Consider the following 25,438-nt stretch of genomic DNA (forward strand, 5'->3'; position numbering starts at 1 on the left):
TTGATAAGTGCTGCTTACTAGTTGGTGTTTACCCTCTTATTCAAAGAGCTCCTCCACATGCGATTTTCGATGCGGTCGCGCTCTATCATTCACAAAAATAAAGTCGGAATCGAATGTGCCTCTGCAAAAATGCACATTGGGAAGGAGAACACTGTCGAAATAAAATTTAATGTACCGTGTTCAAAGATTTGGAGATCAGAACATTATGCACCACCATACCTGTAACACAAAAACTATTACGTTCGACAAAATGGTTCAAATGGCTCTGAGCACTATGGGACTTAACATCTGTGGTCATCAGTCCCCTAGAACTTAGAACTACTTAAACCTAACTAACCTAAGGACATCACACACATCCATGCCCGAGGCAGGATTCGAACCTGCGACCGGAGCGGTCACGCGGTTCCAGACTGAATCGCCCAGACCGCACGGCCACACCGGCCTGCACACGTTCGACAATGTTGCTTGGAACGTTATGTTTTTCCATTTCTCGCCATATGAGGACACGTCCAGTATCACAACTCAGACTGATTCTGCAATCATCCGAAATGAGCCAGTGACCCACTCTTAAAGGTGCCGCCAATATGAGGGTGTCAACAGAATACAACATATTGGTCGTCTGGAAAAGATAAAGATGATGATGATGATGATGATGATGATGATGATGATGATGATGATGACGATTGGTTTGTGAGGCGCTCAACTGAGCGTTCATCAGTGGCCGTACAAATTCCCGATCTGTACACAGTCCACTTTCACGAAATGATGATGGAATGATGACGGCAACACAAACACCCAGTCCCCGGGCAGAGAAAATTCAGCCGGGAATCGAACCCAGGACCCCATGGTCGTCTGGCAAAGAGACCACCTCATGTGGTTGCTATGCCAAAGTGCAGCATGATAATAAGTGCTTTGCAGTCTTGCTAAATGTGTATGCAATTGCACCCACTGTTCGACGTGGGCCCATCTTGCCTGTTTCACAATGTACCGTCGTCTGTTGCTGTACTAGACCAATCGCGACCACTTACTCTCCTTCGTGTAGCAGTGCCTTTGGTCCGGAACGCTCCGCATGCACGTGAGCCATGCTGTGTGTCACACTGCAATCGTCTTCCAGTTCCCCGATGATTCTTCCCCATGTGAAGTCATCCAAAAGTTGCCTCCGGGGCACTTTGTTATGAGGAACACCACCACAGTGCACCTTAACAGCTCGTTGATTAACATACACAGCCTTTCGTTCCTTCAACTGCCTCCCATTGCCTCATTTCCCATTTGCCGGCAAAGTCACGCTGACCTCATTCCATGTGACGTACAGTTTTTGTTCACGATCGGGAGTCATCTGGCAACACGATCCCGCTCTTTCATTCGCTCCTCCCGAGTCATTAACATACGCCACCTGTGGGATAGTAGATGTACTGATAATGATTGCTACGTCTTCCGCTAACAGATAGGGTAGTGTCACAGCTACAAGAGCGCCATCTGTGTGCACACTTTCATAGGAATTGCTAACAGCAAGAAGTTTCAATGTGGTGCTACCGCGAGAAGCAAGCAGGCAACCATGCGACAGAGCCGCACTCGTGCTTCCTACAACAAACTGAGCGAGTCTGAAGCCGGCCGAGCGGTTCTAGGCGCTACAATTTGGAACTGCGCGACCGCTACGGTCGCAGGTTCGAATCTTTCCTCGGGCATGGATGTGTGTGATGTCCTTAGGTTAGTTAGGTTTAAGTAGTTCTAAGTTCTAGGGGACTGATGACCTTAGAAGTTAAGTCCCATAGCGCTCAGAGCCATTTGAACCATTTGAGCCATTTGCGAGTTAGAAAGGGGTCAAATTGTGGCCTTCCGAGTAGCGGAATGGTCGTTTCTGAGAACTGCCACACAAGTTGAACGTGCTGCCTCACGTGAATGGTCTCACACCCATAGACGAGGTTCTGGACGTCCACGAGGCACAGACTTTTTTGTAAGGGCCGCAGTGGCAGACAGTACAGTAAGCGCAGCAGGGATAAGAGGGCTTATGAGACCAGACGTGTCAGCACGATCTGTTGCGAACCCCTTATTACCAGTGGGACTAAGGGCACGCACAATCCATCCTTCCATTCATACCACAGAACAGACGCGCGTGGCCCAACTGGTGCCGTCAGAGGATCACTTAGAAGTTAGAATGGCGCGCCATGGTCTTCAGAAACGAAAGCAGATTCTGCCTGCATGCAGTTACCTTCCTTGGCGTTACTGGACGCGTTATTCCAATACAGTAGGAGCTTATTCGGTCAGCTGTTGTAGTATCAAGGTCACTGAAAGTGATTTAGAATCACGAGGGGTAGCAAAAAAATTGTAAATGACTTCTTGAAAATATGTGTCCTGTGCGACATCGAAATGCTCTCCCGACAGTGCCGTAGCACGTCGCCAGAGGAGGAAAATGCAAAATGACGTAGCTGACGATTGAAGTGGACATGTATGTGTAAACAAACAAAATATTTACAGAACTTTTTATTTTCGAAATGATAATTAGTACATTATGACTAGCCCTCGTAAACATCGAACGTCTCGTGGGTACTGTTAATACAAGGATGTCTTATCTGAAACAGACTGATCACTGAGGCGACAACGGATCGAAGAAATTATAAGAAAATCGCTACACAGTACTGTAAATAACTAGGCTATTTCTCCGTAGAGAGAGATAGTGTCATAGCACAGTCGGTTACGTACTCACTCAGTAATTGGGAGGTTCTTCACTCCTCGGATCTTGTTGTACGCAGTCATAACGAATCACGAATGGTGATAGTAGGTCCTAACGCTTTGTTGCCTTACGATGCCTTTCGAGAACATATTTATGTATTTGCAACTCATGGACTAGGTACTAGAAGAAAATGTTGTCCGTTAAACAAACAAAAGTCAGAAAGGCTAAAATATTCATACGATTGAATGTAATTGTATTTGCCATATGAGATTTTTGGTTAACGAATGTTACCTTGTTTTCATTCGACACATACGAAGAACAGAAAGTTTATTGAAACGGAAGCCAACAACTATCAGTTCTAGAGGTCAAAATCTGTATGCTTCCTCGCTTCATGGTTCCCAGTACCTGCGAAGAACATAATCCATTGTATAATGTTACAAAAGTGCAGAACGGGAAGTCTGTTTTGATAATCGTGCAATCGGTTCCACACCTGATGCAACCATACACGCAGGCGAAAAGGGCAAATTCTTGTATAAGTGGAGATCAAAAAGTTGGCGTTCGAGGATGTTGCTACAGCATATGTGCAAGAGAGCGCAACTCCGATGAGGATATATAAGCAGGCAACGCACTAGTGTGGCATGTCTTGCCTCCCGACGTGTGTGCGACAAATGTGGGAAGATGAACGATGGCAGTGTTATTGTCAAATAGAGATGGGTAAACTAAAACACGTAACTGTTTCGAAACAAATGAAACAGTACGGTGTAATGTTTCGATACGCTGCCTCGAAACAGTGAAACAGTTTGTGTTTTGTAATCTAATAAATCTACACATTTTATCATCTTGAATGTCTACTGTATAAGTATGTCCATATAAACTCAAATGAGGTGCGAGAGCGCTAATCATGTCGCAGAAAGTATGAAACTATCACTTAGGCGTCTTGGCAGTTTCGTATTTACTGCAGCAAATGCTCTGCACATTTTATCATCTTGAATGTCTACTGTATAAGTATGTCCATATAAACTCAAATGAGGTGCGAGAGCGCTAATCATGTCGCAGAAAGTATGAAACTATCACTTAGGCGTCTTGGCAGTTTCGTATTTCCTGCAGCAAATGCTCTGCTTTCGTGTCGTGTGACTTTCATACTTTTCAATTGGCTGAGGACAGCCACAGCTGAAGGCAGAAGAACCACCACGAACGGAACTGGAGGTGGGAGCAAACTGCATAAACAACGGATATGCTACTGGGATTCCCACATTCCGTTAGTATGGGTAATATACCCATCCTGATAATTTCCATGCGCACAAAGGGAATCATTGTGGATAATAGGCACAGTGACTATAAACTCACAAATAACGCCAAATAATTCGAATAAACAACAAAATATAACAGAAAAAAATTTTGTATTTCTAGGTGTTTTGAACCGTTACGATAAATTCACCATGCTTCCCAGCCCCTCCTGTTCACCATTACACTATCAGCGACATGTCAAACAGATTGCTTGCAATTATACCTACATCAAATTTATGTATATGTCTAATAACTGTCACTCTACGCCTTTTTTTATTCAAACTGTTGTAGGCTTACTTGCGTTTCTTAATACGGTTACTGTACATGAACAGAGAAGCGTATGTTATAAATAAAGTGTAATTTAACTGAATGATTTTCACATATTTATTACTTTGAATGTGAATAGTATACGTTGTTTTATGTTACGCCATTTCGGAATAGGGCAGTTAGCTAGAAACGAAGCTTTATTTTCGGATGTCTTAAGCTTCATGCTATTGCTTGTCAAAAAGATTTCGACACTCTTGAAAGTGTTTCATGAAGTGGTATGTTGTGTTTCAGTACCTGTTCCGAGCCCGAATCTCGTCCAACACAGAGCGGAATGAAACATCACTGTTTCGATACAATTAGTCCGTTCCAAGCACAGGTGGACTGAAACAGCCTTATTTTGAAACAACGATACAGTTTCTGTGTCTGGCTCGAGATCGAATCTGGTCCGGTTATCTGAGACAGAGGCGGAATAAAACACCACTGTTTCGAAACAGTGAACCACAGCTGTTCCGAAACACTGAAACAGTTCCACGTATCGATACACTGTATCGAAACATAGAAACAGTGGCCAAGTCTATTGTCAAATGCATCCAAACAGGACCAAAATGCTGTTATCCTTTTGTTGGCTACCGAAGAGCAAAAACAAAAAACAAAAACAAAAAAAAAACGGAGAATGAGCAATGTTTATAGGGCAGCATGTCTGTAGAAAACACCTCCAGTCCCCTAAAAAAGGCCCTGAAAGGTCGATAAACCTGTCGCACGAGCATGTGTAGCGGGCAGTTACGCATTTCTTCACGCAGAAGGGCACGAAGTTACACCTGGTGCGACGAAGCGATGATTGCCGTAATGCTGACGGTGATTTTGCCTGATTGACACATCGATTCTGCACTGAACGCCTTGGAATGGATATTTGGGCGCCCTTTATGTAACGTAAATGTATTGATAAAAGAAGGGAAACCGTTATTTTGAAATACTTCTCCTACATTAGACTACAGTTAATCGTGGTAGAGGAGAGGGCGGTCACAAAGGCAGTGAATTCCAAAAAGTATTCTACCCTTTGATAATCATTTTTTCTCACTGCAGCTTGGAAATAATCAGATATCCACAAGAGTTTAGGCGATCTGAACTCTGAAAAAAAAAAGACACACAGTACAGAACAGGCTAACTGGCCGATGTAATCTACAGATTACAGCAAAACACGATATGGAGGATTATAATTAGCGCAAGATTATGGAGCGATTAAACGAAGAACAAAAGCATACAAGCTGTACTTCATCCGGATCAGAATGCTGCGAGGATTAAAAGGGACAACAAATGAATCAGGATTACTACCTATTACGACACCGAACAGCGGAGTGAAATTTCCAGCTATTACGTAGAACGCATAACATTAATGAAATAAAAATGGTATACCACAGGGGCACACACAGTCGGGGCTTATCGAAATTCGGTAAGTGAGTTTCGCATGCATTCCGGAACAAGAAGTGTAATAGTTAAGATGGTCCGCTTTTAAGAATAAAACGGAGATATTTCACTCAGAGACAATTAAACTAAAGATCCTAGTTTTGAGTTTCAAATTTTACTACTTTGCAAGTCAGAGAAGACTAAGAACCAACACAGTTGTCGATTACGGTAGTTTTGGCCATATATACAGTAGCAAACTAAAACATCTAGAACGTGTCAAACGACATGTACACATTTGCGATAAGACATCAACGACAACTATCTATACGCTTGATCATCCAGTACATTACGACTACCTACTTAGTGTATTGTAACAAATAAGCCCTCGGTCACAAATATTAAGTCAAAAATTGACCTGGTTTCGACGCTACTATGAGCGTCGTCTTCAGAATTAGACGAACTGTGCTAAAACGTTAGTTATATAGTACATTAATAAAATTAAAGTTTTTACTGACTCGAAAAGATGCAGTACTTACAAGTCACATATTAAAAAAGATCTCAGCGGGAAAGGCGACGTCATGAACACTTCTCAGATGGCGAGCCGCTAAGGGCTGCTCATACTGTGGACAAGGGTTGCAACAATACTTCTACGTAGTAGCTGGTATGACCACCTTTGACAGGATGACAGCGACGACGCGTCATGGCATTGAAACGACTAGGCCTTGATAGGTCACTGGATAGAGCTGACACCACATATGCGCACACAAGTCACAGAATTACGTAAATTGCGGGGAGGGGGGCGAAGAGCTCCGATACACGTTCGATCCCATCCCAAATGTGTTCGATGGGGTTCAGATCTGCTGACCTGGGGGGCCAGCACATCAATTGGAACTCGCCACTGTGTTCCTCGGACACCTCGGTCACACTTCTGGCCTTGTGAAATGGCGCATTGTCTTGATGAAAAATATCACTGCTGTCGGGAGACATAATCGTCATGAAGGGTGTACGTCATCCGCAGCCGGTGTAAGATACTCCTTGGCCACCAAGGTGCCTAGCGCGAGCTGCACTGGGCCTATGAGTGTCCACGTGAATGTTTTCCAGACCATAATGGAGCAGCCCTAGTTTGTCTCCGCCCCGCAGTACAGGTGTCAAGAAGCTGTTCCCCTGGAAGACGACGTATTTGCGCCCTCCCATCGGCATGATGAAGAACGCACCGGGATTCATCAGACCATGCAACACCCTGTCACTGCGCCAACGACCGGTGCCGATCAATGCGTGCCCATTTCGTGATGTTAATATTGGTACATGCACGGGTCGTCGGCTGCGAAGGACCATCGTTAGTAGTGTTCGGTGCACTGTGTTCAGACACACTTTTAGTCTGTCCAGAATTAATCTCTGATGTTAGTTCCGCCACAGTTTGCCGCCTGTCCTATTTTACCAGTGTTCCCAGTGTACGACGTTCGAGTGGTGGCCGCGCAACCCCTCGACTTTTGGATGTGGTTTCACCTTGGTTTCGTCACGTGCTGAAGATACCTCGGTACTACTCGAACACTCAAAAAGTCGAGCACTTTTCCAAATGCTCGAGCCGAGCCCCTGGGCTATCACAATCTACCCTCGGTCAAACCCAGACAGACTGCTCGCTTTCCCCATTCTGAACACGGACAGAGACCTCACTGATGCTACGCGCACTGTGCATGTGTCTAAACAACAGTCATTCCTTGCCAGGTGATGCCCCTATCGCCTGGACAGGTTAATATCGATAGTAGGTCCGCGGTCACAACGTTATGGCTGATCGGAACATTATCAGATCAGTGTATATTTTCCTCTTACTGCGAGCTATCAGAGAAAAGAATAAATACAACGCTTTTACTTAAAATCGGCGAATATCTTAATGTAAGCGTCTGACATTGAAAATGAGAACATGTACGCTTCTTTAGAGCAGCGTTTCATTGTTTCGCATTTTAGGAACGAAGTCGTATTGCAGCTAGGGACGCTTTCTGGTATTCTGTACCGCATATACATGCCATCAAGAATGGTCGTGCGTCATATACCCAAGCATCAAAGGAACTGGTACAGACGTGCCTGTTCAAATAGAGATATGAAATCCGGCGCTGCGGTTGGCAACATCTATATAAGACAAGCGTCTAGGGCAGTTGTTAGATATGTTACTGCTGCTACAATGGCAGGCTATTAAGATTTAAGTGAGTTTGAACGTTGTGTTATAGTCGGCGCACGAGCGATGGAAAACAGCATCTCAGAGGTAGCGATGAAGAGGGGATTTTCCAGTACGACCGTTTCACGAGTGTACCGTGAATATCAGGAATCCGGCAAAACGTAATCTCCGACATCGCTGCGACCGGAAAAAGATCCTGCAAGAACGAGGCCAACGACGACTGAAGAGAATAGTTCAACGTGACAGAAGTGCAGCCCTTACGCAAATGCTGCAGATTTCAGTGCTGGACCATCAAAAAGTGTCAGCGTGGGAACCATTCAACGAAACATCATCGGTATAGGCTTTCGGAGCAGAAGGCCAATACGTGTACGCTTGATGGCTACAAGACACAAAGCTTTGCTCCTCGCCTGGGCCCATCGACAACTACATTGGACTGTTGATGACTGGAAACATGTTGCTGGTCGGAAGAGTCCCGTTTCAAATTGTATCGAACGGATGGCCGTTTACGGGTATGGAGACAACCTTATGAATCCGTGGACCCTACATGTCAGCAGGGAACTACTCAAGGTGCTGGTGGCTCTGTAATTGTATGGGGCGTGTGCAGTTGGAGTGATATGGGACCAGTCTGACAGGAGAAACGTACGTAAGCTTCCTGTCTGAACACCTGCATCCATTCATGCGTATTGTGCATTCCCACGGACTTGGGCAATTCCAGCAGGACAATGCGAGACCACACACGTCCAGAATTGCTACAGAGTTTAAACACTTCCACTGGCCACCAAACTTCCCAGACAAGTACATTATTGAGCTTACCGGGGATGCCTTGCAACGTGCTGTTGAAATGGTTGAAATGGCTCTGAGCACTATGGGACTTAACAGATGAGGTCATCAGTGCCCTAGAACTTAGAACTACTTAAACCTAACTAACCTAAGGACATCACATACATCCATGCCCGAGGCAGGATTCGAACCTGTGTCCGTAGCAGTTGCGCGGCTCCGGACTGAAGCGCCTAGAATCGCTCGGCCACAAAGGCCGGCAACGTGCTGTTCAGACGACACCAGTACTTCCTCGTACGCCTACAGATTTATGGGCAGCCCTGCAGGATTCATGGTGTCAATACTCTCAAGCACTACTTCAGATATTAGTGGAGTCCATGCCACGTCGCATTGCTGCTCTTCTGCACCTGTTAGGCAGATTTATGTTTCTTTGGCTCTTCGCTGTATAATGAACGTGGAAACTTTACTATTAAAAAGTTTGCACATAGAAATTTGCACATATAAGTTTACTGTTGTTTGCAATGGTAAAGACACATCAGATTTGTGAAGATAAATAATTAAGAAACGTTTCTTTAGAAACGTAACCCGATGTTTACTACAAAATGATTAGTGATGACGAACTGTTTTCGAGTCAAGGAGCGAAAATTGGTGACCACAGGGGAATAAAATGAACTGCTATTGAATGATACTCTTCAAAAGCAATGTAAATAAGTTAGTACGCGTGATGAACAGGTCAGTCTAAGCACGCTGACCGCTAAAGATATGTCATCACTTGTGCGTCTAAAACCTACTAAACTGTCCATCAAAGTACAGCTAGAAGTTATGATAAGTTCCTTCTCTTTCATGTTCTCTGAAGACATTGACGGTCATCTGTGGTACTCCTACCCTCGGCCAAGAACCCCAGACGTTATATTAAAGACGGAGCGGAGATTTCATACTCGGCTAGCCTGCACGAAGATCCAAACGTCAATAACAGCTGATTGGTGTGACAAAGCCTACTTAAAGTTCGTTGCTAACTTTTTAACATGAGGAATGGCACACTTTCTGTCGAGATTTCCAAAATGCGCAATCGTTAAAGCGATCCTACAATGTTTTATCTTACGTCTAGGTTCCTAATGGAATATTAAGTCTCTTTTAGGAAGTGTATCTGAATCAGATTCACCACACTACTCATGAACAATATACAATAATTGCGGTGTCATTCGTGTTTTACACTTCCATTAAAGATTCATCTTCTCAAAAATATTGTTTTATTGATTATCCTAGTGATTCTAACAATCTTAAATGCTGTTTAGAATTACTTAAAGATTGACATCTACGACAGAAGTAGAAGCAAGAGGACGAGGGACAGAACCCACTAGAGAGGCACGACACACATTCCATCAATCTCAGGAGCCCTGTAGCGGCAGCAATTGCCCGAAGCTGCCAAATCTTCACCGCCTCCTATGCAAGACTTCCCGCCTGCATAGTGCTGCAGTTTGAGGTAGTTTTCTGTCCTGTGTTTTTGTTGAACCCTGTAGCTTTGTTTGTTATAATTTTTACTGTCCCGGTAGTTTTTATTTTATTCGTTGTTACTGTTATTTTTTGTAAGGTAGTGAGCAATGTCAGAAGGAATTTCGTCGAAAATTACGAGTGATGAAGTTAGACGTAGTTCTCTTAAGGGATTCCCATTCGAGATCGAACGAGAGAAATGATTTCCGCGTTGCCGTCCCACTTTGAGACTGAAATAACTGCGGCCCGCTGCTGTCTGTGCGGCTTGTCCCGGCGGAGGTTCAAGTCCTCCCTCGGGCATGGGTGTGTGTGTTTGTCCTTAGGATAATTTAGGTTAAGTGGTGTGTAAGCTTAGGGACTGATGACCTTAAGAGTCAAGTCCGATAAGATTTCACACACATTTCAACATTTTTTTTCACTCGAGGAAATCTTGTTCAGATGGTTCAAATGGCTTGAAGCACTGTGGGACTTAACATCTGAGGTCATCAGTCCCCTAGACTTAGAACTACTTAAACCTAACTAACCTAAGGGCATCACACACATTCACGCCCGAGACAGGACTCGAACCTGCGACCATAGCAGTAGCGTGGTTCCGGACTGAAGCGCCCAGAACCGCTCGTCGGAAATCTTGTCAATAGTGTGTCTGTTACATTATTACTCTACTACACACCGACAACCAGTGAAATCAAATTAAGTAAATTATGAAAAACCATTTACAAGTTAAATACATTTTGGAACAGAACCTACTGAAAACTGAGATACATCTGTTTTCAAGAAAGGTAAAACTGCTAAAAAATTAAAGAAACTCATTTAATTTACACATCTTCCATTGTTCACCTTCTTCCGTTTCAAAGGACACATTACATAACTAGTTTTAGAAACGTATAGAATTTCGCTCACCATAAAATTCTGTAACTGAACGATTAACAGTATCTTCTAGGCAACTTTAGTATATTATACAGCACATAATGTGTAGGTATGAAAAATTTACAAACACTGCACAAAACAAAAACAGTAGAAAAGGCTGTAAACAGCTCACGGCTGTCTCTGGTGCGTGTTCCTTCATGTGATACTACAATCATTCACTAAATTGAGACGATGGCCAGGAACCATGTGTTATTATGTACACTACACGTTGAGGTGACGAAAGTCATAGGGTGACCAAGTGTACATATACAGATAGCGTTGTTATCGCGTACACAATGAATAAGGGAGCAGTGCAGCGGCCGAGTTGTCATTTGTACTCAGGTGATTCACGTGAAAAGGTTTCCGACGTAATTATGGCCGCACGACTGGAATTATCAGACTTCGAACGCGGAATGGGACTGTTAATTTCGTAAATCGATCCACATTGTCAAACGTGTACCGGGAATACCGAAATTCAGGCATTACCTCTCACCACGGAGAACGCGGTAGCCGACTCCTTCACTTAATGACCGAGAGCAGCGGCGTTTGTGTAAAGTTGTCAGGGCTAACAGAAAAGCAACACTGCGGGAAATAACCGAAGAAATGAATGTGAGACCTACGACGAACGTATCCGTTATGACAGTGCACTGAACTGGTAATGGAAGCACACGACCGATGCGAGTGCCGTTGGTAACAGCACGTCGTCGTTTGTAGCGCCTCTTCTGGGCTCCTTACCATGTCGGTTGGACCTCACAAGACTGGAAAATCGTGGCCTGATGAGATGAGTCCCGATCTCAGTTGGTAAGAGCTGATGGTCGGATTCGAGTGTGGCATAGAGCCCACGAAGTCATGCAGTTTGTAAGAGCTATTGGTACAATTGGAATATGGCACAGACCCCACAAAGTCACGAACACAAGTTGTCAACAAGGCACTGTGCAATACCGAAATTCAGGCATTACCTCTCACCACGGAGAACGCAGTACCCGACGCCTTCACTTAATGACCGAGAGCAGCGGCGTTTGTGTAAAGTTGTCAGGGCTAACAGAAAAGCAACACTGCGGGAAATAACCGAAGAAATCAATGTGAGACCTACGACGAACGTATCCGTTATGACAGTGCACTGAACTGGTAATGGAAGCACACGACCGATGCGACCGTAGCTCCATAATGGCGTGGGCTGTGTTTACTTGGATGGATTGGACCCTCTGATCAAATTGAACATATCATTAACTGGAAATGGTCATGTTCGGCTACTTGGAGACAGTTTGCAGTCATTCATGGACTTCATGTTCCAAAACAACGATGGAATTTTTGTGGATGAGAGTGCGCAATGTCACCGGGCCACATTTTTTCGCGATTGGATTGAAGAACGTTCTGGAGTCAATAGCATGGCCACCCAGATCGCCCGATATAAATACTATCGAACGTTTATGAGACATAACCGAGAGGTCAGTGTGTAAACAAAATCCTTCACTGGCAATACTTTCGTAATAATGGACGACTGTAGGGGCAGCAGGGCTCAATATTTCTGCAAGGGACATCCAACGGCTTGTTGCGTCCTTGACAGGTTGAGCTGCATCACTGCGCTGGGCAAAAGGAGGTATGCCATGTCTTCTGTCACTAATTGTATGCAGGTACGTTGTACTTAACTCAGAGTCATATGTAACTGGAATGATTTCTCGTTAAAAACTGTGACACTTTTCCGGTTTGGAGCACATTTCTTCCTGTAATATATTCACCTTACTGCAAATACAAAAATGTTTTCTTCACGTAGGAAATTCGGTTCGTTGTCAGAAAATACATTTTCGTAAATTGTCCATAATGCGCCTTGATAATTTGTTGGCCGAAGCAAAACAAATCAAAGCGTAGCGTTGCTCTTACAGAATACATTAATGCCAGTTCCATATTTGTACATTGAATAGACTGTCTGTCTGCGCGAGTTGCATGAAGCACAAGATTACTCTTGTGCTCCTGACGGGACGTGGTAGCTCTCGTCAGTACCACGATCTTGGGGAAGATCGTTGACGAATGTTTAAACCAATTCATCCGTCAATCCAAGTGGCAACTCTGCACCGCACCTCCAAGTGCTCCTGAGGAACTGTCGCTTCTATAGTAGTTTTGAAAGAAGAGTAGCTGATTTATTATCCGTTCTGAATGCTCAGTTTTTCAAATGACGGGTTTCATTTCAACACGAACCATCCCCACATCCCAATGTAGCGGTTACAAGGATGTGCCGTCCAACTACCAGCAAATTTACATGCTACGTCACATTTTTGTTATGTGATGCAGCATGTAAATGTGTCGAGGTTTGGACGATACACTCTTTTAATCGATATTTAAATCTGAGGATGCTTCATATTGTACAGAAACCAGCCATTTAAAAAATTAATGCAATCAAGACTGATAAAAGCTCTGTTTAAAAACCATGATTGCGGATTTGTTCTCCACGACATTACGTCCATTTTTGCAGACTGTAGCTGCATATATCTTTTTCACACCCGCAGTGGCTCGTAGTTTTTATTTACGCATCAACATGCAGAGACCTGCGGTCCCTTTGAAGCATTCTTTTATTGTTTGTTTTGACTTTTACGCAACCCTTTGAAAACAAGCACCATATTAATTTCAGTAGATACTTCATTCAAGCAAATTACGAATCTTACTCACTCAAAACTTGTACTGACATTGAATTTCAGTACGAAAGTTTCAAATAAAGAAGACTTTCAGAATTTTTCCGCATATGACTCGTGACTTTGATAAACCTAATTTCTTGCTCGTATTGGTACACCATTAGGTTTATGATTATAAGTGCACGAACCAACCGACAAATTCAAGCCTTACCAGTTCTGATATTTTTGTAATGGTTACATCAGATAATTTGCAAGAAAAATTGTAGCTACAATCACTAGAACTAAAATTACCATTAGCTATTTGACAGGTAAAATTCTGTCACAGGAGGAAAGTAAACACCTGCTAATCTGTGGTACTAACAGCGTCGCTCTTCATACCCATTTACGAGAAGTAGTTATTCGTAGTGGCGTGTCTCCACTTGCTTCTGCAACCCTGAATCTTCAAACACGTTCCTCAAGAAAATCTCCGATCTACACCCTCCAACACTACCAGTAAATTTCATTCACTACGTCTAATCAAACAGTCCCTGTCGGCCTCCTCCCTTTGCTTTCTTTGGCAAAATACCTTGTATGTCTGTACCTACGAATTCAGTGTTTCTCTGTACGGTCGCCACTGTGTGCTCGACACACACCTGTCTGAAGTCAATAGGTGGTTCGTAAGATCTCTTCTATGTCTCCGATAACCTGCTCCCGTAGCCGTTGCTTGGAATATCACTTCATTCACAGATAGCAAGTTTAAAAGTGGTTGAAGAAATTTCCATGCCATTTACTGTGATAGTATAGAGATGTAGAGATCATGGTGTAATAATGGTAATCGCTACATATTCCGGAAATGTACTGGATTAAGTTCCACATGTCTCTACAGTGCTTCTTGAAGAGAGGGCATGCAACAATTATAATGACGGTTTGTCCGTTGAATGAGGACAGTAAGCTCGGCGGGCCCATTGGTTTTATGCAATGTGTCCACAGCAAAATTCACTCTCTCCTTGTATTTCATACGATACACAGCCACAACACAATAAATCATTACACAAGTAGTCATGAGTCAACATCACTTTTCAGAAGAGGTGGGAGAAAGGCAATGGAAAAGTGCTTTCACTGGAACCTTGTCGAGGACACGAGTTCTAGATTTCAAGATTGTTTTGAACAGTCATGCTTGTGTAGAATTCATCTGAATGTCTGTCACGAAAACGTCGGTTCCATCACCTAAGTTAATATTTTGTGTCCCATTATCAGGGTAAGTAACAGGTATCAGGTAGATATAACCCTTGATGTGGCTAGTGTCACACACGAACAGAGCGCTAATGAACGACATTGTAACATTATATGTACGCTGAATAATATTCGTAAGTACGTAAGAAGACTGTAACAACAAAAATAAATCTATGAGGTCGGGTCGTCAGTTGTACATGGGTATCACAATCGGCAGAGCATTTTCCCACGAAAGGCAACGTTCCCAAGTTTAAGTCCCTGTCCGGCACATAATTTCATTCTGGCAGGAAGTTTCAGTCTGCGGGTATTTGCATGACAATTTGTAATCTCGGTGTTCCACCAATTGGTTTATCACATTTAAATATTATTTCTGTACATATTTCATATAGATCCCCATGTTTCTTTATGCACATACTATTTGGCTGCATAGTAGAAAAGGCAACCGGGAGTTTTAGCTGAAGAATCCTCAGGAAATTTAAGCTACAAAGGCAGTAGCTCCCAAAACCCTCGATCGAGCAAAACCTGAGTATTGCTGTTGAATCTGCGACCTGTAACAGGTAGTGTTGATAGAGGAAATAGACAAGACCGAAACAAGGGCAGCCGGAATAGTGCACAGTTACATCTACATACATACTCTGCAAATCACTGTGAAGTGCATGGCAGAGGGTACTTTGTATGGGACCACAAGATTTCTTTCCGCACTAATCGTTCAGATTGACTGCTTAAATGCTTCTGCGCGCATTGTAATTACTCTAATGGGACGGACTCGTTTTTTTTTTAGCGCAAAAGCGTCACGGAGAAGCTCATCCACGCCTACTGGCAAACGCTGCAAGAGGAGCCTTATACATTATGACTTTAATAGCATACGTTCCTAGAGGAATCGACTAATACATTGCTGTCTTCTGCATCGCTCACTAAAAGGCAGTGGAGGTAAAGTTATAGAGACGCAAGTTTATAAATATCAACACTTTCTTTCCGCGAATCATTCACTTCCGGAACATGAAAGGGGGCCTGGGGTGGTGCACGCAGTACCCTCCGCAACGTTCCGTCAGGTGTCTTTCTGAGTATTTATGTAGATGTACATATCTGCAGTGATTGCGTGTATAATTAGCGAATCGTTGCAGTGATGTAAGGGCCTCATGTGGACATATCTTAAAAATTACATACGTCGCTGCTGAGCAAAAGAAAGTGGCTGCAGATATTTTAGTGTTAACAAAATATGTTACTAATAAGAGCAAAATTTATGGGTACTGTTGACTGTGCTACGTAAATAAGCAGATATATGTTGAAATAAATGCACAAGAAACTTATAGGTAAATGTTCAATATGTAGCCATATTTATAAATTAATTTGCGATGTGAATGCAAAAATGACTCGTTCCACATCACTACGAGTTATCGCGCAAGTGATCCATGGAAACAGAAACTAACTAACTAACAAAAAAAGTTCGCAAACACGAAAGCTGATGTTGCTACCATATTTTTGCATGAAAAATGCAGTGCTTATTACCCCATTTTCAAACTAATTAAGAATGCAGTCACACATATTTTCAATTATTATTTTAACGTCACAAAACAGAGGAGATATAACGATTCAGAAGCTTGCAGTAATTAATGGGCAGTCTAATTAAACTTCTGCGCCTATATGTTTTTTCTTGAAGAAAGGGGTCGCATTGTTTCTCCAAAGGAATTTTTATGAGTATGAATAATAATTTAAGAGTATTCGGAATAACTGCAATTAAGAACACAGACAAACTTCAAATTACTGCCATTCCTAAGACTGAAAAGGAAAATTATTCGAAATTACTGAAGTGTTCGGTTGTTTACGTATAACAGGAACTTAAAACTTGTAAACATATTTTTGAGCACAACTGAAGTGGCGTTTAAACTTCATTTATACACGCTCAAATTTCTGCAAGAGTAACGTTCCCAAGCAAAGTTTCCAGTTGTGGTCTAGCGACAGCGTGTTTAACTAGTAATCAAAAAGTCCTGTGTCGTGAACTAATTCAGCTACTGCTTAAATCCTGAATAAAATCCACTTGCAATTTCGGTCGAAAACTCCGATATAAGAAGTCGCTGTCGTGCGCACAACAGTATTATCAAAGAGGGCAGAGGAGAGGGCGAAAGAGAGATTCAGGGCAACCTCTTTCCCTTCGAGTGGCACAAGAATCAGCAGCTATCATGGCATGAGGATGCGGAAGGCATTGTAAACCACGGAAATAAAGACATGTAATATGTATGCATAGGATTTGTGACCTGTAATTGAAAAAAAAATGCCGTGATGACCACTCCACTGTCAAAAGGTTCTGAAGTATAGCCCCCATTCGTATCTCCGAAATTGCCAGCGGGAAGATGACAATGAAACAAACACTAAATTACCAACGAAAAGAAAACCGTTTTTAAGAGATCATTCTTGTGCCAAAACCTGTACTATTTTATTTGCTCTCTACTGGTTTCGGTACTGGCTACCATATTCGCAGGAGATAATACTGTACCTCAATTGGTCAAACATACATCTCTGCGAAATACGGCAACATCAAGTACAATTGTTCCACTGAATTTCCACTGTAGAAGATTAACACAATCGAAGAGTTACAACGTAAACATACTTGATTTTAACATCAAATAACCACCACAAGCTCAATCAGAGCTTGATCTATACAGGAAGAGAAGGTTACTTTCTACGATTAAATAAGATATAAGAGATGGATAACATTCCTTCGGAACTTCTAAAAATCATTGCGGGGGTGGGGGGGGGGTGGATGGCAACCAAAAGACCTACAAATTGGTGTGTAGAACTTCTTACACTTTCGGAAAAATATCTACCACTCTGTTCCAAAGAGAGCAAGGGTTGATAAGTGCGAGAACTATCGCACAATTGAAACAACGGCTCGTGCATCCCACTAGCTTACAAAAATAAAATATATAAGGATGGTAAAAAAAATCTGAAACTGCTAAATGGGGATCACTTTGGCCTTTGAGAAGGCAATTCCGCCGCTGCGCTTGATAATGGAAGCAAAGCAAGAAAAATCAACTCCCTTTCACAGCAGTTCTCGACCTAGAAGAACCGTTCAACAATGTGAAATGGTGCAAGATGTCCAAAAATCTGAGAAATAAGTAAGCTGCAGGAGAAGGCGGGTAATATATAATATCTACATCAGCCAAAAGGGAACCAAGCACTTGGATTAAAAAGGGTTTAAGACTGGGATGCAATCTTTCGCTCCTACTGTTCAGTCTATACGTCGAAGAAGTAATGATATAAAAGGGCAGTTCAAGGGTGGGATTAAAATTCAGGGTCAAAGGATATTAATGATAAGATTCACTGATGAAATTGCTATCCCCAGTGAAAGAGAATTACAGGGCCTACTGAAGCCAATCAATAGTCTGACTATAGAGTACGGAATGAGAGTAAGCCGAATAAAGACGAAAATAGTGAGGACCAGTAGAAGTGAGAGTAACGATAAACTTAATCTCAAAAATGTTAGCCACTAAATACATGAAATTAAGATAGTTTTCTGCCTGAACGTAAAATAACGCATGATGGACGACGCGAGGAGGACAGGAAAAGGAACTAGAGCAGGTGGAGAGGAGATTCTTGGCCAAAAGAAATCTGCTAGTAATACACACATACCTTAATTTAAGGAAGAAAATTCTTGGAATTTACGTTGTACGGTAGTGAGTCACAGAGTGTGAGAAGATCAGAAAATCGAAGCTATCAAATGTGGCGTTGTAGGATGATATTAAAAATTAAGTGGACTGATAAAGAATGAACAAACGAACTTATGGAAGCAAATGAAAAGATGATATTAAGGAATGATAAGACATGTTAAGACAATAGGGAGTAGCTTCCGTGGTATCAGAGGGAGCCAAGACAGAGATTGAAATACATCCGACAAATAATTGAGGATGCAGAGTGAAAGAGCCACTCTGAGATGAAAAGGATGGCTCAAGGGAGGTTTTGTGGAGGGCTGGTGATAAACGAAAAAAATCAAGATTAAATTTAAAAAAGCGAAAGGTTCTACGCAAGCTGTCGCTCATGGTAACGGGCAGCAAGGAAAAGCATAATTTACTTTTACCGAAAGTTACGTATTTCGTCTGATGACATTAAGGTAAAAGAAATTACCAGAGAATAACGGAAAGCCCACACGATTTACAATACTAAATAACGTATATGCAAAGCAGTGGTTAAATAATGATATTAACATGAAACGAAACGATTTTAGTAATACATTTTAAAACGAAACAAGTTTTTTTGCTGGCATATATCTCGAATGCGGAAACCGTAACAATATCTATACGAAGGCGAAGTTCTGAAACCAATGTATCATTAAATATTATTGGTACATGTAACTTCTCGACCGGAGAGACAACGTGAACTGTACAAGAAACCATACCCTTATCAACAGATATCTTTCCAAATGCTGTAGCGCATGAATTTACCAATCTGTTTGCCACTCGTAGTAAATATTGCTTACTGTACATAAATAGCAAAATAAAACACAGTTTATTCGAAAATTACCTAATTTTTCTGTACCACCCATGCAATCGATTGTAACGATATTAGTTAAGTATGTTCTAGGTCTTTTTCTTAAAATTTTGTAAAGAAGAGCAATTCATACGTGCCAATGAAAACAAAATGTGAGGATTGCAGCTGACTTCATTTGTACACTAAAACAGACATCTCTCTAACGGTAACGATACAAGAATAGTTGAGTCAGCATGGACATATTATTCTGGCAAACTGTAGTTAACAAATACGTTATTTAGCTTGACTGAAAATGGTCTACACGTCCACGTAATGATTCTCATTACCAAAGCCAGAATTTGTGATGGTTCAACTGCATATGCTGCAATGTAATTTGATTGGTAATCATGTACTGCTTTTACGAAAAAATGGTGAAAGAACGTTATTTACTTAAATTATAATCCTTTCAGGATCATTTAGAAAAAAATACTATGTGCTACTAACTGAACATGACATAAAATAGATTTGGTGATTGTGACTATAGCAGATGACTATTATTATCAGTGTAGGTAATATTTTTATTCTCACAAGATAATTCCACAGAGCATTCATGAAATACTTCATCTACCTATTTATTGCATAGACAACAATCGTGTTCGGAAAAGGAGGTGATTTTTATTCTACTATACATCAGAGTCATTTTTCGTCTCATCGTCTTACGAGTACAATGAATGTTATTTATATTTTTCGCATTGATAGACGGTTCAGGCAGTTTTCTAAGCCTCTTCAGGGGAGACCACTTTCGAGTTTTTGCGCTTGAGAGATTTCACTATTTCTGGCAACGTTTCTTTCCTCTTTTCTCTTTCCGACCCTTGATAGTCCGATGTAGTATGGATCCAACACAATAGGATGGTAATCCGTTGCGGGAGGTATACGCTTATTGAATGGAATCTGTCTTGTACACAAGATAGTTTCCCAGTATCTTACCTGAGATACGTAAGCTGCACAGTTATTAGAAGGTGTTATCTGAGGTGGATTGGCAATAAAGTCTCTCCTATATCTGCAGCTAGACCTATATTTACATTTCATTTCGTACCTCCATACATATTTATTTGCACGAACTTGTATAACATCGCCAGCTCATTAGTTGTGTAACGATAATCTATTGAATTTCCACAATTCGTGAAGAGCACAATTTTACATTTGTCAAGATTAAGAGCTGGTTGTTAGTATTTCCATCAGGCTGGTGCTTCATGAGGATGAGACTGAGTAAGGGTACGATTTTATCAGTTTGCATGTATTTTATCAATAAGCGTGAATCTAACACTATCTATTAATTCATTAATTTATGGTAATGATCCTCATACGAGTTACTGCGGTAAATCTGAAATTGCTTCCATGTTTATGGATGACTCCGCAACGAGCTGCACTCTGGCTGTAAAGTCATTTTCTGTTCTGTAACAAGCCTAATGTTATACAGAAGTCAATGCATCTCTTTCTGGGGGTACTGAACCCCAAACATAGCGGTATGTAATCCACCTTTTTAACACTATAATGGGCTCTTAGGATGTTGTGTGAGCATACCACGTGCGTGGTTTCAAAAAAGTTCAATATTTTCGTGTTTAATATCACAGGCTTTACAAAAGGTACTTAAATGTTGGAGATAAAACCATTTTAATAGGAAGTGGTCAGGAGCGATTCAATATTTTTAAATGCAACAATATGCATCACACCCATAATTACACAGAATTATCTTCATTACACAGTCAGTTTCAGTCTGAAACCTGCCACTATCACGTTTGCATGAAAACCCAGCGTACTTAATTGATCTCTACAAGTTTAATGAATCACTTCATAAATGTGAAAGGAACTGGCCATGCATTTGGTGAGCAATATCCATCCACGTTATTAACACCGACTGATGTACAACGTGTTGTGAATTGTTCGAAGAGCTAAGAGCCAGTTGTATGTCTCAATTAAGTTGTCATTGCTACTCAAATACATGATCAGTTCAGTTCATATTCGTGTGAACAACGCAGGAAGATGTGTGACGTAACAAAGATAACGAGTATTGTTGTAAACTTATCCTCCCCTTCTTCCAACTACTTAATATTTGCAACTCTGAGTGACCAAGCTACAGGACAGCAATCACTAGTGAATATTAAAGTCATGGACGTTGGAGCGTTTGGGCACTAGTAGAACACTCTCTGAATGAGTTAGAAGCTTTGTCTGTAGGCTGGGAAAAAATACTTGTCAATAAAGATGACCCCTATTTTTGTCTTTAGCCTCCACGAACAAAAATACAATTGAATAAACTTGTAAGTCCTCCATCGTCCGCTTACATCAAGATGGTCGAGTTCAGACAAACCGGCTGTGTAGTAAAAATTAAATCTGCTGCGAAATACTATTATGATATTCAAAAGATAGATCCATTATATTAGACCTCACAACACATTCTAGAGTCGATGGTAAGCGATATCAGTAACACATTAGTTCTGTTAGGCAGCACCGAATGCACCAGATGCAGCCGGAGGTGGATTGGCGTCGTAGAAGTACCTCGTAACAGGGAAAAAAGTTCGCGTACTCACCGGCCACCAGAGCAGTGCTCGTCCACGCAAACGAGTGCTGCCACCACCTGTCGCTTCGCGTCCCCTCTGCCACCTCCTGCGACGCCAGCCAACGCGCCGGCCGGCCTACGGTCGGACACTGTGCGCGCCTGAAAGGCGACGACCCGCGTAGCTCGGCAGCCCGGGCTCGCGAACCCAGTGGCGACAGCGGCGGCGGCGGCGACTTCGACGGCGACGGCGCAGCGGCCGAGCACGGGCGGAAGCAGCGGCGCGCCCAGCCACACTGCCCGCGGACCCCAGTCGCCGCCACCTGGAGCCCGGCACTGCGCATGCGCGCTCCACGGCCTAGTGCTCCGACGGTAAATGTTAATGCTCGCAGCCGGAAAGCGTCCTCGGGGAACCGCACTGCAACACGGGTCACCAGTCGAGCAGTCCACCAGGTAATTGCGCACTTCGAGCAGCACCCTCTGTGTGCGAGGAAGAGTCTGCAAATAACCTTAAAAGTTGGCCGTACAAATTTCACCACGTACTTTTCTTCGACCGAAGACAACTTCGATAAGATCCATATTTACACTCTGCGAGCGTGGTGGGGTACTTCTGGAGGCACTATCCTTTCCCATACTCCCTGTGCCGCTCGCGAATGCCGCGTGGGAAGAATTTTTGAGGATAAACCGTAGTAGTTTTAATTTCTCTTATTCACACGTTGTGGCCGTTTAGTCAGACGTATGTGGAAGAAGTAATGTTGACCCGTCTCTTTTGGAACATACGATCCCAGAATGAGATTTTCACTCTGCAGCGGAGTGTACGCTGATATGAAACTTCCTGGCAGATCAAAACTGGGTGCCCGACCGAGACTCGAACTCGGGACCTTTGCCTTTCGCGGGCAAGTGCTCTACCAACTGAGCTACCGAAGCACGACTCACGCCCGGCACTCACTGCTTTACTTCTGCCAGTACCTCGTTTCCTACCTTCCCAACTTTACAGAAGCTCTCCTGCGAACCTTGCAGAACTAGCACTCCTGAAAGAAAGGATATTGCGGAGACATGGCTTAGCCACAGCCTGGGGGATGTTTCCAGAATGAGATTTTCACTCTGCAGCGGAGTGTGCGCTGATATGAAACTTCCGAGGTCCCGAGTTCGAGTCTCGGTCGGGCACCCAGTTTTAATCTGCCAGGAAGTTTCATATCAGCGCACACTCCGCTGCAGAGTGAAAATCTCATTCTGGAAACATCCCCCAGGCTGTGGCTAAGCCATGTCTCCGCAATATCCTTTCTTTCAGGAGTGCTAGTTCTGCAAGGTTCGCAGGAGAGCTTCTGTAAAGTTTGGAAGGTAGGTGACGAGGTACTGGCAGAAGTAAAGCTGTGAGTGCCGGGCGTGAGTCGTGCTTCGGTAGCTCAGTTGGTAGAGCACTTGCCCGCGAAAGGCAAAGGTCCCGAGTTCGAGTCTCGGTCGGGCACCCAGTTTTAATCTGCCAGGAAGATTCATACGATCCCAGAGTTTTAAAAATAAGCCTTTTTGAGGTGTAAAATACCTCTTTTGATTTGTTGTTGCGCCTGACCCCGGAGTTTTTTTAAATATCTCTGTAACGTTTTCGTTTGAGTAAACGATCTCCTGACGAAATGCGCCGCTAGTCGTTGTATCTTCTCTGTCACTTCTGTTTACCCTACAAGTGTACACCAGTTTCAGACTGACCCTGGAGTATTTTGTTTGTTACTGTGCATGCGCCACGACACATACACATCCCGTTGCCACCGTGCAAATTCAACCTCGAATGAGACCTAGTGGAGGACGGATATTCAAAATTGTAAGATATTCTTGTTTAGTTAATATGACAGAAATGACAGATTGTGTTACTATTTAGTCTTTCTTTCTTTCTTTGTCTGAGCCTTGTTGGGTTGTTTTTGAGGGAGGATACCAGACAGCGAGGTCATCGGTCTCAGCGGATTAGAGAAGGACCGGAAAGGAAGTCGGCCCTGCCCTTTCAAAGGAACCATCCCGGCATTTGCCTGGACCGATTTAGGGAAATCACGGAAAACCTAAATCAGGATGGCCGGACGCGGGATTGAACCGTCGTCCTTCTGAATGCGTCTGAGTGTTGTCCCACAGTTACGCAGGATCGGCCATGGTTAATCGGATGTGGCATGGTAAGTTCAAGGGGTTTCTGGATGCCCTTCCTGCCGCCACCCCGCACCCTCCCGGGAAGGAATTGTGTACCACAGCTTTCTGCGTCTAATGTAAGCCATGGAATAGTGCAAATGTGTTGCAAATGTATGCGAGCCTTTTAACTGAGGCGGAACGTGGGGACCAGCCCGGTATTGACCTAGGTGGATGTGGAAAACCGCCTATAAACCATATCCAGGCTGGCCGGCACACCGGCCCTACGTCGTTAATCCGCCGGGCGGATTCGATTCGGGGCCGGCGCGCCTACCCGAGTCCAGTAAGCAGCGCGTTAGCGCTCTCGGCTATCCAGGTGGGTGTGTTGCTATTCAGTCGCTGAGTGTGAAATAAATTTATGTGGAAATCGGACATATGAATGACACTTTACTAGCGGAAGGAAAACTCAATCATGACAGTGACGTAAATGATTTTCCTGATCAACGTGGTTCTGAAGGTGATGCTCCTGCCGGATTTATGGACAATGCGGAAACTGATCAGTCTGCCGAATATTCAGACAGCGATGAAGAAAATACACTCCTGGAAATGGAAAAAAGAACACATTGACACCGGTGTGTCAGACCCACCATACTTGCTCCGGACACTGCGAGAGGGTTGTACAAGCAATGATCACACGCACGGCACAGCGGACACACCAGGAACCGCGGTGTTGGCCGTAGAATGGCGCTAGCTGCGCAGCATTTGTGCACCGCCGCCGTCAGTGTCGGCCAGTTTGTCGTGGCATACGGAGCTCCATCGCAGTCTTTAACACTGGTAGCATGCCGCGACAGCGTGGACGTGAACCGTATGTGCAGTTGACGGACTTTGAGCGAGGGCGTATAGTGGGCATGCGGGAGGCCGGGTGGACGTACCGCCGAATTGCTCAACACGTGGGGCGTGAGGTCTCCACAGCACATCGATGTTGTCGCCAGTGGTCGGCGGAAGGTGCACGTGCCCGTCGACCTGGGACCGGACCGCAGCGACGCACGGATGCACGCCAAGACCGTAGGATCCTACGCAGTGCCGTAGGGAACCGCACCGCCACTTCCCAGCAAATTAGGGACACTGTTGCACCTGGGGTATCGGCGAGGACCATTCGCAACCGTCTCCATGAAGCTGGGCTGCGGTGCCGCACACTGTTAGGCCGTCTTCCGCTCACGCCCCAACATCATGCAGCCCGCCTCCAGTGGTGTCGCGACAGGCGTGAATGGAGGGACGAATGGAGACGTGTCGTCTTCAGCGATGAGAGTCGCTTCTGCCTTGGTGCCAATGATGGTCGTATGCGTGTTTGGCGCCGTGTAGGTGAGCGCCACAATCAGGACTGCATACGACCGAGGCACACAGGGCCAACACCCGGCATCATGGTGTGGGGAGCGATCTCCTACACTGGCCGTACACCACTGGTGATCGTCGAGGGGACACTGAATAGTGCACGGTAC

The 25,438-nt window shown here is 43.6% G+C and overlaps 1 protein-coding gene across 1 annotated transcript in view; it reads right to left on the reverse strand.

The window, feature by feature from the left end:
* LOC126146831 (uncharacterized) overlaps nt 1–22,041 on the reverse strand; it is a 690,215-nt gene extending 668,174 nt beyond the window's left edge. Inside the window, exon 1 of the mRNA XM_049915646.1 lies at nt 21,868–22,041. The gene's annotated coding sequence lies outside the window, so the exon portion shown is untranslated. The remainder of the gene's footprint in view (nt 1–21,867) is intronic.
* Nucleotides 22,042–25,438: the final 3,397 nt, after the last annotated feature.

This window comes from Schistocerca cancellata, chromosome 2, assembly GCF_023864275.1.
Source record: "Schistocerca cancellata isolate TAMUIC-IGC-003103 chromosome 2, iqSchCanc2.1, whole genome shotgun sequence".
In the NCBI taxonomy this organism is placed as follows: Eukaryota; Metazoa; Arthropoda; class Insecta; order Orthoptera; family Acrididae; genus Schistocerca; species Schistocerca cancellata.